The following is a 16,328-nucleotide window of genomic DNA, read 5'->3' on the forward strand; positions in this document are numbered from 1 at the left end:
CATTGTCTCTTTTCTCTAAATCTATCAACAATTTGTAAGATGCGTTTGTGTACAAAGATGAGACTTTTTTTCTCTCAACTTGAGCCCTTCAGGATTCAGAAACTCTCAGTAAGTATTATTATTTTCATAGCAATTTAGCTATCTGTACAAGTTCAATGGGAATCTATTCTCCTTGCAACAGAATACATTTGGAAACTGGTTATATTACCAAGGGCTTCCCAGGTGGTTCAGACAGTAAAGAATCTGCCTGAAATGCAGGAGACCCAGGTTTGATCCCTGGGTGGGTAAGATCCACTGGAGAAGGAAACGGCAACCCACTCCAGTATTCTTGCCTGGAGAATCCCGTGGACAGAGGAGCCTGGTGGGCTACAGTCCACGGGCTTGCAAAGAGTTGGACAGGACTGAGCGACTATATTACCAAGACTCTGGATTGGAACACCATTTTTGAGAAAGTCATGCATAGTCTCACATTTGATCAGTTGGCTTTAAGGAACTAGAGGTTGACTTTATGGAGCCAATAAATCCCCTTAAACAACAACAACACCGGATATATTGCTTACAGGGTTCCCAACAACCTTAATGAAGTAATGAAGGTCACATCCTAGCAGGTATAAGAAACCTCAGGATTATTTGGGTGACCTTGAGAAGAAAGAAATTACTCAAATCTATAGGTATTGCAAACAAGCCTGATGGCATGTTCTTGGTTTGGTTTTTTAGCCTTAGGAGGCCTTTACAAGTTCAATCTGAGATTCATTAAAAATTTCCAACAACAGAGATGAAAAGAGCCTATAAGGGCAACTGTTTACCAAATATTTGTTTTTCTATTTCTCTGCGAATTTTGTTCCTCTCCTCTGAAGTCCCAAACCCCTACCCTCTTCTCCTTTTCTTAGATGGCATATAAGCCTCAATTGTCTAACTTGTCCCAGGGTCTCATTTTTCTCATGGGGCCACCATACATATGTAATTGCATTTGATTTTCCCTTGTTAATCTGTCTCATTTCAATTTAATTCTTAGACCAGTCAGAAAAACCTAGAAAGGGTAGAGGGAATTTTTTTCTTCCCCCAACAGAATCAACAATTCAGCATGTTTGATTTATCAGTAGACTGTTTTTTTCCCTTCCTTTTTTTTTTTTTTTTTGAGATATCAGTTTCATGCCCCTGGCATTTTTAAATTCTTATGTGAATCACTGATTGAGGAAGAGCAGTAAGGTTTTAAATATACTATACCCTTATATATGAAGCCAAAACTCCAATACTTTGGTCACCTGATCCGAAGAACTGACTCATTGGAAAAGACCCTGATGCTGGGAAAGATTGAAGGCAGGAGGAAAAGGGGATGACAGAGGATGAGATGGTTGGATGGCATCACCAACTTGATGGACATGAATTTGAACAAGCTCTGGGAGTTGGTGATGGACAGGGAAGCCTGGTGTGCTGCAGTCTATGGAGGCGCAAAGAGTCAGACATAACTGAGCGACTGAACTGATACCCTTATATGAATTTATTGGCATTACTTAGTTTGTGTGTGTGTATGTATTTAAAATTATTTATTTATTCCTTCTCTGTGCTGGGTCTTGGTTGCTGTACAAGCTCTTCTCTAGTTGTGGTGAGTGGGGGCTACTCTCTAGTTGAGGTGTGCATGTTTCTTAGCAGTGGCTTCTCTTACTGCAGAGCACAGGCTCTAGGGATGCGGGCTTCAGTAGTCGTGGCTCCTGGGCTCTAGAGCACAGGCTCAATAGTTGTGGTGCGTGGGCTTAGTTGCTCCATAGCATGTGGGATCTTCCCAAATCAGGATCCAACTCATGCCTTCTGCATTGGCCACCAGGGAAGTCCTGTATATATTTTTATATGCCTCTCCATTCTTCTTCTTCTGGAATTTTGGAAAGCTTTCACAGGAAGGGAGAAGAGGCCAGGGTGTTTCTATTCTCTGTACTGCTTCATGGAAGCAGGAGACAATGCATGCATGCATGCTAAGTCACTTCAGTCGTGTCCAACTCTTTGTGAACCCCTGGAGTGTAACCCACCACATTACTCTGTTCATGGCATTCTCCAGGCAAGAATACTGGAGTGGGTCGCCATGCCTTCCTCCAAGGGATCTTCCCGACCCACGATCAAACCCTGGATCTGATAGGACTAAAGGACTCTGCTCTAGTCACTCTGGCACTATATCTACGGGGGGAAAAAAATCTAATTTAATGAGTGTTTAACATTGTGTTAGATGCTGAGATATAAAGATGATTCAGATAATATATCAGTGCAGTCTGTGTCTTGAGAGAGTTTAGGTTAGATAGCTGAGTATCAACAACTACTATAGAAAGCCAAAACAAATGCCAAATGGGTAAAAGCAAAATGCTTTGTCAATAGGAGAGAAACTCTAAGAACAGGCAGGTTTTCAGAGGGAAAGTGGCATGCGATTAGGCCCTGAAGGACATTACTTCAGCTGACGAAAATAAGTATTGAAGACATGTCACACGAAACTGTTGGTGGTTTCAGTTTATAAAGGAAATGGGTAAGGATATCATGTATTCTGAAAACACTGGTGTGGCTAACTGCCAGCTGCAGTTCTACCCAAGAGTTCCTTCTCATCTTTTGGAAATAAAGTGTAAAAGCATAGAGGACAAAAAGAATCAAGCCAGATCAAAGTGGAAAGAATAACAGTACAGGATACAATAACAGGATGGCTTCTCTACGCTGCAGACGCCAGTGTGTCAGGGAGTGGCTGTGTGGTCTTTAGAAGACAGGTACTGCCACTCAACACATATTTAACAGCTCCACCCCCTCCTGCCACTGCTTTGTGCTGGCGTGGTGATAGATGCTGGGGGATAAAACAGTGGACAAGGCAGTCATGGTCCTTTAAACAATAACTATGTAATTGCAATGGTAATAAGCAGTGTGACAGAGAAGTGTGAGATGTTAGGGGAACTTCTGACAGGGACCCTGGCTTAGTCTGGCACATTAGGTAAATTGGCCCTAAACAAGTGATATTTGAGTTGAGTTTTGAAGGAAAAGCAGGGGTGCTGGGTCTGGGGTTAGGATTGAAGGCAGAAGTAACAAGGTTGGGAGCAGCACCAGTGTAGGTGGCCCACAAAGAGTGAAAAGGCTGAGCAGAAGCCTCTGCATGCGTGACCTTGTAGGCCTTATTCATAATTTGGGTCATTACCCTTGCATGTCAGGAAGCAACACATTGTCATTCTGAGGGCACAATGGAGAAAGGATCAAAGTGAGACAAACTCAGGTGTGGAAAGGCCAGTCAGCAGGCTACAGGCCTGCCTAGAGCCTGCGCAAAGAAATGAGGGTGACTTGCACTAGGGTGGAGACGGTGGGACTGGAGAGAGTCCAGAAGAAAGGCTGGGAGGGGGAGGGCACATTTTGAAGAGAGCCTGGGTTCACAAGATCACATGTGCGCCTACATGTGTGTGTTCCATAGCTGTGAGAGGGATCGGATCATTTCTGTAAGCAGGAACTGGATGTTACATTAACAATTCTGCAGAGTTTTTACTTATACTCTCTTTTCCTTCATGCCAGAATCTCCACATTCCCAAGCCAGGCCCAAAGTCAGACCAGAACTTCAAGAATCAGTCATCCTTTTCCTAATCCCCATACACAGAAACTTGTCAAGATTTGGCTTGTGGGGTTACACCCTCAGCTTCCACACTCCCTTTCTAGAACCTGGTGCTCAACTCTAAACAAAGATTACAGGGAAGGATGCTAGGACACTCTAAGTAGAAAGAGGAAATCGGTAATCAGCTAGAAAGAAAAGGGAGATGAGTAAATATGAGTTAACTGTACTGAGTCAGAAAAATATATTAGACAAGTTCCCCAGACCTTCCTGTTTTGGGTGATAATAAAATCACTCTTTAGTTTGAAGCTCTTAACTGCTGTAACAACACTTATTACTAGGGCTTGAGGCTTTCAGTCACTCAGTTAATATTTGTTGAACTGAAGCATAACAAAGTTAAAACAGGTTGTCCCAAGATCCTGAGGGCTATATATTCTCAGCATAATTTAGTCTTCAACTCCTGTGCTTTCATTATGGAAAGGAGAAGGAAATAGGGAACAGATAGGGGCTTGGTTACTGCTGTGGAAACAGGAAATTTGTGGCATATGAAGTACGTTCTGGGCCAAGAGTTCTAGTAGTAACTGGTTGACCCTTGATACATCTGTCTTGGTTTTGTTTTAAAGTAAGGGGATAATTTAACATGGGCTCCAACTGTAATTTTTAGTCTAATGTTGTATGGGCAATAAAGCCCAAAATCTTATATAGATCTGGGTGGAGAAAGAAAAAAGAGCAAGTTAATTACTGAAGGCAACAAAGGAGGCTTCTCTGCTCCGTTTCAATTTTAAATTAAGACAGGTTCCAAATGTGTATTCTTCTCTCTGGGCTTCTGAGTAGGAAGTGATTCTTGTCATCTGTTTTTATTCACACCAGCAGCTATTATTGTCTAAAACAAGTATTCTCCATTCGCTAAGGTCTTCAGTTTCCCTGTAACTTTCTTTACAACATAGGAAGCCCTGGAGCCTTGCCAAAGACTTGGTTTCATCTAAGATTCTTCAGCCCAGCCTCCTAGGACCCTTACCTAGAGTGGCTAAGCCTCAGGTTTCCTTTCCAGGACCCTTAACCTTTCATAGCTAAGGAAAAAGTTATTTTTTAAACCCTAGAAATAAATATAACTTTATAACCCCTAATGAATTCAATTCTCTCCCTGCAGCAATGAGGGTAGGTATGGTGAGGCTGCCTGGGATCTCCATGCCTATTTACTCTTTGCAAACAGTGACCTCTGCAGCTTGTGGAGCTCACTGTCTTTGGTGCTACAAGTCACAGGTAACCGAGACCCTGCCAAGCTTAATTGTTCCAAAAGGCGTAGGGGCAACGGCTGGACTCCCTTAATGTTTTAATCAGGATAGAAATTAAAGACTGGTGGTAACATCCTATCAAAATTTATTTGAAACACTGATGGGCAAGCTTTTTCTTTATCTTGTGCAAATAGAAACTCATATCAGCAGTGAGCAAGCATATTCTCAAAAAGGAATTTTTGACAAAGAGCCTTTAGATACAACATAATTATCAATGAACAAAATGTCAACAAAGAGCCTTCAGACACTATAATTCTCCTTCCTTATAACAGATATTCAAGCTACTTCCTCAAAGGGCCACAAAGTTCATGCTTAAGAACAACAGACAGCAGTCACAGTCCTTAATTCCATTGGTCAGAAAAAATTGTGATTTAAGGCAGTCTTTGGTCATAGATCTTTTCAAGGTATCCTGTTACAAGGGTCAACACAGAAATATAAAAAACTTCCAGGAGACACAAATTTAAGAAAATTTTAAAAAATTGGGTTGGCATTATTTGGATCACCCTCAGGGACTGGTTCAGGCCTATCTGGGTCTAGCTAAACTGCAATATACTAGCTTGTCCTATGTTTCTCTAATAGGGTTTCCATGGCAGTCCTGTAGATGTTCTTGCTTCTCATTTACCACTGCCTTTGCCTGGCAACCAATGTAATTAGAACAAACCTGAAGTTCTAAAGACATTCACTTTATTTGGATGAAGTTCCCTTGTCAGGTTCAGAATAGGGTATTTGGCACCAAACAGCTTCCATAAAGAATCACTTAGAGCTGTTCTGCCTAAAATGATACCCAGTAGCCACATGAGGCTATTTAAATTTAAATTAAGAAAAATTAAAAATTCAGTTTCTGAATCTCAAGTGCCATATTTCAAACATTCAATAACCACACTGGGCCAATGGCTACCTATTAGACAGTACAATTATACAGCATTTCCATCATCATAGAAGTTCTGATGGAAAACACTGATTTAGAAGAGTCATTTATTTATAAATATATCAGTTACTAATTCAATTTCTAATTCATTTAAGTTGAGACATCTCCCTAAATTCTTTCAGCCTCACTGCAAAAGGAGAAAAAATGTGACCAGTCTTCTACCTCTTGAAAAAAAATTTGATATTATATTTCTTTTAAGGATTGTCATAATTGGGTAGTCTTTCTATAAGTTGTTAAAAAGTTAACACTATCTTTAAATGCAGCTTCAAGTGGGGCTGGGTGAAGAAAAGGTTCTTATTAGTGAATTTGGAGGTCTGATCATATGAAAGACATAATCCACATTGTTCTCAAATTTGAGACTCTTGGACAAAGCCTTCCCATATTTGGTATGAATTTAGGGAACTGAAGAAGGTCCTTCTGTCTTGCCTCTGTCTTGCCTCTAAATATACCTTTTCCACCTACTCATTGATATAGGCAATTACTTCAACAGAAAGAAAAACCTCTTATTAAGCAATTACATACAAAGATTTAGTACAAACATCTTGGAAGAAACATGCTAAGCTGTAAATGACTCATATTTACCACTTTCCAATAAGTTTTCATAGGAAATGAAAATTTCAGGTTGCTGAATTCCTAGACTGAGGTGGAACTGAGGAGAGAAGGATCAGAGGAGACAGGTTTGGAATAAAGGTAGATTTTACTACCCTATTTTGTGAAAGCTTGGCCTTTGACATTTAGGGAGTATGTAATAACAAATTGACAAAATATTCAGCTCTGGTTTCCATTTGCTTAGAAAGTAGGGTTCCTCTAGACTCTCAATAAATTTACTGATTGTTCTTAGGGTAAGAATGGTCAGAATTGGTTTAGGCTGGGATTTTAAAGATGCGCTTGACTTTTGGTGATGCTATATTACAGAATTTCAGAGCCTGAGGAACTTTGAGGACCATCTGGTCCATTCCACTAAATTGAGAATTTGCAAACTATTTTCCTTTCAATTTCAGGGGTGCATGTGAGGGATATAGTGAAAATTTACCTGAATTTCATTCAAAGTTGTAAACTGCACTAGATTAGATTAAAAGCTTCCTGCCTGCTGTCTCGGGTCTGTAGCATAGGGCAAAACACCTTACAAGGCTTCCAGAACTGCTGAGCTACAAGGCCTGACTTTAAAGATGAAGGACATAAAGGCTAGAGAAGGAAAATGCTTTTCCCAGGGTCACAGAGTGAGGTAACAGTCAGACAGGACTAGGACAGAACTGTGTGCTCTTTCCACTGCGCTCTGCTGATTTCTCACAACTGCCTTCTTTCTTGAATACTTAGTTCTGGAGGCTGGTACAGCTTCCCACAGTTCAACTAGATGCCATTATTGTTTCTCCTCTATTTTTGTGTTTTTTATTCATTTCTTGTCCACCAGTGCTGAAAGCATCAAATGGAAGTATTTTTCTTGTACTAAGCAAAGACAGTCTAGCATTAAAGAAAAACAAAAAGCACTAGGAAGAAATTATATAAGAAAAAACTATCAGTACATTTTTCTGGATGTGGAGTTAGAAACTTCTACTTATTTTTGCCTTATCTTTTTTTGTACATTTCAATTTTTCTACAATAAGCATTAATTAAATTTCTTAATTAAAATTTTCTCATAATTACTTTATAATCAGAAAAGAACAGTACACACACACACACACACACACACATACACACACATATATAAATGGATTTCCCAGGTGGCTCACTGGTAAAGAATGCCAATGCAGGAGCTGCAGGTTCAATTGCTGCAAGATCCTTTGGAGGAGGAAATGGCAACTCACTCCAGTTTTCTTACCTGGAGAATCCCATGGACAGATGAGCCTGGAGGGCTGCAGTGCATGGTGTCACAAAGAATCAGACACAAGTGAGCATCTGAGCATGCACAAACATATATTTTTATATTTATATATACATATATATATATGCTATGCTATGCTAAGTCACTTCAATCATGTCCGACTCTGTGCGACCCCATAGACGGCAGCCCACCAGGCTCCCCAGTCCCTGGGATTCTCCAGGTAAGGACACTGGAGTGGGTTGCCATTTCCTTCTCCAATGCATGAAAGTGGAAAGTGAAAGTGAAGTCGATCAGTCGTGTCCGACTCTTAGCGACCCCATGGACTGCAGCCTACCAGGGTCCTCCGCCCATGGGATTTTCCAGGCAAGAGTACTGGAGTGGGGTGCCATTGCCTTCTCTCTCTCTCTCTATATATATATGTATGTATGTGTATATATATAAAACCACCTCTTTCTCACCCTATTTCCACTGTATGAAAGGATCCTGCCTTCATTTAAATAGAGTGGAGCAGTGGGCTCCTATGAAGCAAGCTGAGGGGCACATTAATTATTCTCCAGATATTTGGGACAATAAAGGAGGACACTTATTTGTGCCACTTCATTTTCCATATTTTCAGCTGCTATCTGAAATGACTGCTAATCTTTCAGCTGAAGCCAGCTCAGTCCCTTTTTTATTTTTTTCCAAGTGTTTTAGTTCTCTGTAAACGGTAGCCTTGCTTCATTCTTACCAATCTATTAATTTTCATATATAGAGAGTGTCTTTTTGCTCGCTTACATAATTTAAGCTAAGAAAAATGTGTAAATTATTAATCCTAGGGGTAGATTTTTTTACTTCACTCAACAGATAAAAGGTTATTAATTTAAATTTCTTAATAGTGTACTATAACACACAAAAAGGAGAAATATAAGCCTTTTGTATGTGAGAAACAAGAAAAATGCAACTGTAAACATTTTTCCCCCAAGCTGGGTCTCATGCAAGATAGGGGCTCACACTCAGCCAGATTATTTCCTTGCTTCAGAAACTACTAATGATGTGAGAGTGTGTGTGTGTGTGTATGTTTGTGAGAGAGAGAGAGAAGGAATGGGACCTTTTTCCTCTATGAGTCAGCCTGGATATATATTCTTTAAGGTGTTTTTCAGATCCACCACCACCACCACCAAAAAAAATCTCAGAAAACTTAAACTCTGAGTATTTTCCAAACAGAGGAAATACAGAAATTTTTAATCTTTCAATACCTATTTGATGCATACATTTCTTTCCCCTCTTGCTCTTTTCTGAACCCCAACCATCCTCACCGTATCAGTTCTATGCTGCTAATCAAAATAAGAAATCCAACAACAGCATCTGCTTTGTTACTTTTCAGCTTTGCCCAAATATTAGCAATTAAAGTCTCAAGAAGCTGTGCCAATTGCTCATTGACATTTTAAAATTTAATAGATAGGTAATACAAATTGTAAAACACACATTTGCCCCACGAGTTTGAGCAAGTTTCGGGAGTTGGTGATGGACAGGGAAGCCTGTCGTGCTGCAGTCCATGGGGTCACAAAGAGTCGGACACAACTGAGCTACTGAACTGATTTAATTTAGGGTCTGAAAAAATGCAACCATAAACATCTTCCCCCAAACTGGGTCTCGGGCAAGATAGGGACTCACACTGAGCCAGATTATTTCCTTGCTCATTTAAAAAATTTTTATTTCTTGCCATCAAAACTGCCCTCTTTGGTAGTTCTTTCTCCAGGGGCCATGTGGAAGACCAGAACGTACCCCAAACACAATAGATTAGTAGGTCATAACTTCAAAGACCTCTTATGGAAAAATCCCTTCTGAAAACCACCTCTAAGTAACTGATTACTAAGAGGCCAAAGGAAGGCCTTCCTTCTCGTTCTCCCTATTTCTCTGGCTTCTCTTTTTGCCCTTCTCTCACCTGCTCCGTCTTCCATCTTTCTTCTCTCTCTTCTTCCTCCTTATCTTTTCCCTCCCCAGTCCCTCCTTTTCTTTTTACTACTTTTTCTCCCTGTCTCTCTCCTTGCCCATTACTGAACTTAGTGATGTACCAGATGGATGGGCCTTTTAATACTCATTAAGATCCTAGTTCATAACCCTTGGGGATTATGCCATGAGACTGTGTGGAAATAAATTCTTTCTCATATTTCCTACTGTTATTAACAATTATTATTACTAAAACTAATAAATTATAACTACAATGATACCTTATTTTTGTATCATGATAGTCATCTTATAAAATAATGCTTCCATCTAATACTAATCTGGTTTGATTCCCAGCATTACCACATGAAGAAGGGGAGCAGGTATATCACTTTTATTTTTTTAGGTGAAGAAATAAGGCTCCAAGAGACTGACCTGCCTTTGATAGCATAATTAGCTAGTAGTGAGTTTGAGACTAGGATTTAAAAATTCTGGGGTCTTTGTTCTTTTAGATGGAGTTGAAATTGGATAACGGTAGCTAATTTTAAGTTACAGCAAGCAGTGTCCAAGAAAAAAGGTTTGTGCTCAAGGATAAGTCCAAATGTAAGATAAAGGCACCTAACCAGCAAAGGATGGCATCACCGATTTGATGGAGATGAGTTTGAGCAAGCTCTGAGGGTTGGTGATGGACAGGGAAGCCTGGCGTGCTGCAGTCCATGGGGTCGCAAAGAGTCGGACATGACTGAGCAACTGAACTGAACTGAACCAGCAATGTGTTATAGTGAACACTTGGCAGATGTGACTGAGGGGGCTTTTATCTAGTCTGACTTCCAGGGACTATTCCTAAAGCACTCTTGGTGGTTGCTGCCACACATATGAATTTAAAGTTGGGGCTAGTCACTGGGATGACCCAGAGGGATGGTATGAGGAGGGAGGAGGGAGGAGGGTTCAGGATGGGGAACACATGTATACCTGTGGCGGATTCATTTTGATATTTGGCAAAACTAATTATGTAAAGTTTAAAAAATAAAATAAAATTAAAAAAAAATAAAGTTGCAAGCTCAAGATTTGGTCAGAACAAACAGACAGGGTTTGGAACTTGTTACAAAACAGTGAAATTATTTTCTTTTACAAATTTGTTACTTTTAGCTTTTGTTACATTTAAAATAGACTTTCAGGGTCAAGAGGGATATGTGAGGCAGTGTGTCAGTGAGACTGGTAAAGCATTGTACGTCAAATACAAAGATAGTAGTAGAAGACATCATGAAAAAAAGAAAACAGCATTGGTGCTGCAGGGGCTTGCCCAATTATCTTGACGTAGCCATCGAACGCAGAATACTTTTGCTCTAATTTCCTTCGAGGCTGGATACAGGCAAACTTGAGAAAGACGTGAACTTTGTTTTTGCAATTGCTTTTGCAATTGCTCCAGGTGCTACTTCCCTCTGCATAACTTAAACCTTTCATATACCCCTTATGCAATCTCTTATTCACTTTAAAGGGCTATGTCAGTGACTCTACCCAAGTTTTTTATTTCCTCTTCCATCTTGGTCTCATTGCCAGAGAACTCTGCTCTGGTGCTTGGCAGTATCGTTCTATTACTCTGATCATAATTAGGAGGCCATATTATCTTTCTGCGGAGAAGGCAATGGCACCCCACTCCAGTACTTTTGCCTGGAAAATCCCATGGATGGAGGAGCCTGGAAGGCTGCAGTCCATAGGGTCGCTGAGAGTCGGATACGACTGAGCGACTTCACTTTCACTTTTCACTTTCATGCATTGGAGAAGGAAATGGCAACCCACTCCAGTGTTCTTGCCTGGAGAATCCCAGGGACGGGGAAGCCTGGTGGGCTGCCGTCTATGGGGTCACACAGAGTCAGACACAACTGAAGTGACTAAGCAATAGCAATTATCTTTCTGTTCTTTTTTATGATGGAATTGCGATGTCTTTGTGATACTTTTTCACTGTCTCTGTGAGCCAGCAACTTGGTGTGTGAAATCTTGAATTGTTACCTTTAGGTGATAACACCCAACTCCAGATATTTCCATGTGGTGAAACTCTGCTGCTGCTACTGCTGCTAAGTCGCTTCAGTTGTGTCTGACTCTGTGCAACCCCATAGATGGCAGCCCACCAGGCTCCTCCATCCCTGGGATTCTCCAGGCAAGAACACTGGAGTGGGTTGCCATTTCCTTCTCCAGTGCATGAAAGTGAAAAGTGAAAGTGAAGTCGCTCAGTTGTGTCCGACTCTTAGTGACCCCATGGACTGTAGCCTACCAGGTTCCTCTGTCCATGGGATTTTCCAGGCAAGAGTACTGGAGTGGGGTGCCATTGCCTTCTCCAGGTGAAACTCTAGGCATCTCAAAATCAACACATCTAAAAACTGAATGTACAGTTTTCCTCCAAGCTTACTCTTCTTTTTGTACTATGTCAATTCATTTCTTGATGGACTAGGCTTGCAATTTGCTCAGTTTTATACAGCAAGATCTAGTTTAAATTTTCCCAATGCCCTCAGATATCTCTAGTTTCCTCCATCAGAGCAAATCCTTCTGTACCCTGTCAGCCTTTGGCTCATATCAATAGGAGAGAAACCACCTCCATGGCATAGCAGGTGGGAGTGGGGTGTCAAAAACCACAGGAACTGAAGTCTAATACAGCATGCACCTCAGCTTTAGCGTCACTCGCTGACATGTCCCTAATTGGCTCTCTTTCCCATTCTTCTACACAGCTATTTCAATGGGTGCCCTATTCCTCGTCTCCCTTACCTTGCCACTACTCTGGCTCACTCTCAGGAAATAGCCATGTCTTCTACTTAATTCTGAAAAGTTGACAACATTTAAGGGAGAATTTCCTTCCTAGAAAGTTTTCATTAGGCAAGAGACTCCCTTTTTTTTTTTAAAGCTGACTTTGCATCCTGACTCCACTACTTGATAAGATACTACTCTCTTCCCACATTGCAGTTTCTTCATCTGCAAAGTTGGGATAACACTAGTGCTTATGCTGAAGGGTTATTGCAAGAATTAAATGAGGCAATTTATGTAAGCCACTTACACCTGACACAGAGTAGGTCCTCAAAGAATATTAATGTTATTAATAACTTTCTCTTTCAGCCTGTCTTTTTTGCCCAGCAGAAAAGGCAGCTCTTTTCTGTAGTGGCTAATGCTGACTCTACACATGGACATCACCAGATGGTCAACACTGAAATCAGATTGATTATATTCTTTGCAGCCAAAGATGGAGAAGCTCTATGTAGTCAGCAAAAACAAGACCGGGAGCTGACTGTGGCTCAGATCATGAGTTCCTTATTGCCAAATTCAGACTGAAATTGAAGAAACTAGGGAAAACCACTAGACCATTCAGGTATGACCTAAATCAAATCCCTTATGATTATACAGTGGAAGTGAGAAATAGATTTAAGGGCCTAGATGTGATAGACAGAGTGCCTGATGAACCATGGACAGAGGTTCGTGACATTGTACAGGAGACAGGGATCAAGACCATCCCCATGGAAAAGAAATGCAAAAAAGCAAAATGGCTGTCTGGGGAGGCCTTACAAATAGCTGTGAAAAGAAGAGAAGCGAAAAGCAAAGGAGAAAAGGAAAGATATAAGCATCTGAATGCAGAGTTCCAAAGAATAGCAAGAAGAGATAAGAAAGCCTTCCTCAGCTATCAATGCAAAGAAATAGAGGAAAACAACAGAATGGGAAAGACTAGAGATCTCTTCAAGAAAATTAGAGATATCAAGGGAACATTTCATGCAAAGATGGGCTTGATAAAGGACAGAAATGGTATGGACCTAACAGAAGCAGAAGATATTCAGAAGAGGTGGCAAGAATACACAGAAGAACTGTACAAAAAAGATCTTCATGACCAAGATAACCACGATGGTGTGATCACTGACCTAGAGCCAGACATCCTGGAATGTGAAGTCAAGTGGGCCTTAGAAAGCATCACTACGAGCAAAGCTAGTGGAGGTGATGGAATTCCATTTGAGCTATTTCAAATCCTGAAAGATGATGCTGTGAAAGTGTTGCACTCAATATGCCAGCAAATTTGGAAAACTCAGCAGTGGCCACAGGACTGGAAAAGATCAGTTTTCATTCCAATCCCAAAGAAAGGCAATGCCAAAGAATGCTCAAACTACCGAACAATTGCACTCATCTCACACGCTAGTAAAGTAATGCTCAAAATTCTCCAAGCCAGGCTTCAGCAATACATGAACCGTGAACTTCCAGATGTTCAAGCTGGTTTTAGAAAAGGCAGAGGAACCAGAGATCAAATTGCCAACATTTGCTGGATCATCAAAAAAGCAAGAGAGTTCCAGAAAAAAAAACCATCTATTTCTGTTTTGTTGACTATGCCAAAGCCTTTGACTGTGTGGATCACAATAAACTGTGGAAAATTCTGAAAGAGATGGGAATACCAGGCCACCTGACCTGCCTCTTGAGAAACCTGTATGCAGGTCAGGAAGCAACAGTTAGAACTGGACATGGAACAATAGACTGGTTCCAAATAGGAAAAGGAGTACGTCAAGGCTGTATATTGTCACCCTGCTTATTTAATATGCAGAGTACATCATGAGAAACTCTGGGCTGGAAGAAGCACAAGCTGGAATCAAGACTGCCGGGAGAAATATCAGTAACCTCAGATATGCAGATGACACCACCCTTATGGCAGAAAGTGAAGAGGAACTCAAAAGCCTCTTGATGAAACTGAAAGAGGAGAGTGAAAACGTTGGCTTAAAGCTCAACATTCAGAAAACGAAGATCATGCCATCTGGTCCCATCACTTCATGGGAAATAGATGGGGAAACAGTGGAAACAGTGTCAGACTTTATCTTTTTGGGCTCCAAAATCACTGCAGATGGTGACTGCAGCCATGAAATTAAAAGACGCTTACTCCTTGGAAGGAAAGTTATGACCAACCTAGACAGCATATTCAAAAGCAGAGACATTACTTTGCCAACAAAGGTCCATCTAGTCAAGGCTATGGTTTTTCCTGTGGTCATGTATGGATGCAAGAGTTGGACTGTGAAGAAGGCTGAGCACCGAAGAATTGATGCTTTTGAACTGTGGTGTTGGAGAAGACTCTTGAGAGTCCCTTGGACTGCAAGGAGATCCAACCAGTCCATTCTAAAGGAGATCAGCCCTGAGTGTTCTTTGGAAGCAATGATGCTAAATCTGAAACTCCAGTACGTTGGCCACCTCATGCGAAGAGTTGATTCATTGGAAAAGACTCTGATGCTGGGAGGGATTGGGGGCAGGTGGAAAAGAGGACGACAGAGGATGAGATGGCTGGATGGCATCACCGACTCGATGGACGTGAGTTTGAGTCAACTTCAGGAGATGGTGATGGACAGGGAGGCCTGGCATGGTACGATTCATGGGGTCGCAAAGAGTCGGACATGACTGAGCAACTGAAATGAACTGAATGCTGCCTCACCTGTGATTCGCCTCCTTCTCCATTTCTCAGTTACCTAGCTTTACCAAGCACCTTTCACTCCAATTCCCCTGTATCTTAACCTTTCCTACTTGGATTTTTTCCCTTAGCCTATAGAAGGGTTCAAATTTCCTCATTGTAAAATAACCCTCCTTCAACATTCTAAGGAGAAGGCAATGGCACCCCACTCCAGTACTCTTGCCTGGAAAATCCCATGGATGGAGGACCCTGGTAGGCTGCAGTCCATGGGGTCGCTAAGAGTCGGACACAACTGAGTGACTTCACTTTCACTTTTCACTTTTCTACATTGGAGAAGGAAATGGCAACCCACTCCAGTGTTCTTGCCTGGAGAATCCCAGGGACAGGGGAGCCTGGTGGGCTGCCATCTCTGGGGTCGCACAGAGTTGGACACGACTGAAGCGACTTAGCAGCAGCAGCAACATTCTTATTCTCTTCCTGTATTAATCCTAACCCTTTACAGCCAAGTTTCTCAGAAGTCTAATCTACACTTATTGTCTCTCTTTCTGCACAGCCCCAGTCCACTGCAATCCCCTTCCATCTAACAATCCCTTGAGGACATTCTTTCCAAGGTCCCTAATAAACACTTGATTGCTAAATCCGGGGGACACTCTAATGTCTTCATGTAGGGCTTTGATGTTTCTGGTCAACTGTTCCTTGAAATTCTCTCCTCTCCCTTTGGCCCTGGTTTTCCACTTTGTTTTGGGATATCTCCACATCCCTGGCCAGTTCATCTTAACCTCCCTGTGGGCCACACTGCACTTCAATGTTGGTATTCTCCTTATCCTTGGCCCCAGTCCTCTGTTCGTTTTCAGTCCCTCAGTGACCTTACCCATTCAGAAGGTTTCAATCACCACTTCTCTCTCAATAACTGGGGAATCTGTATTTCATGCCTGAGGTTTCCCACAGGTTTCTTTAGACAGTTAGTGTGCTAATAGGCTTTGTGACTGACTCTTTGGGAAAGGAAGTGACAGTGGCCAGGGTTTCTCACATTTATTTGACCATAGCTTCTTGTTTGTTTTTTCATGGAGAATTTTTCAGGACTAGTGAGCTGGGAAACACAATTTTGACAATGATGTTCCACTCCTTACTATTCCCAGTCTAATTTAGTTTTGTTTCCTCTGGCTGCCCCAAAGGACCCACCCACACATACTTAAATTCCAAGTCCTCAGCACCCTGATCTCCTACAAGTTCCTTCAAGGCAAAGATTATCAAGGCAAATTACATCTCTTGCAATTACATGGTACTTGGTATATTGTCACCCTGCTTATTTAACTTACATGCAGAGTACATCATGAGAAATGCTGGACTGGAAGAAACACAAGCTGGAATCAAGATTGCCAGGA

At 41.4% G+C, this 16,328-nt stretch overlaps 1 long non-coding RNA gene across 6 annotated transcripts in view; it reads right to left on the reverse strand.

Moving 5' to 3' along the window:
* Positions 1–16,328, reverse strand: part of LOC138984611 (uncharacterized) — a 133,173-nt gene that overhangs the window by 97,666 nt on the left and 19,179 nt on the right. The window lies entirely within an intron of this gene.

The sequence above is a fragment of the Bos mutus genome, chromosome 2 (genome assembly GCF_027580195.1).
Source record: "Bos mutus isolate GX-2022 chromosome 2, NWIPB_WYAK_1.1, whole genome shotgun sequence".
Taxonomy (NCBI): domain Eukaryota; kingdom Metazoa; phylum Chordata; class Mammalia; order Artiodactyla; family Bovidae; genus Bos; species Bos mutus.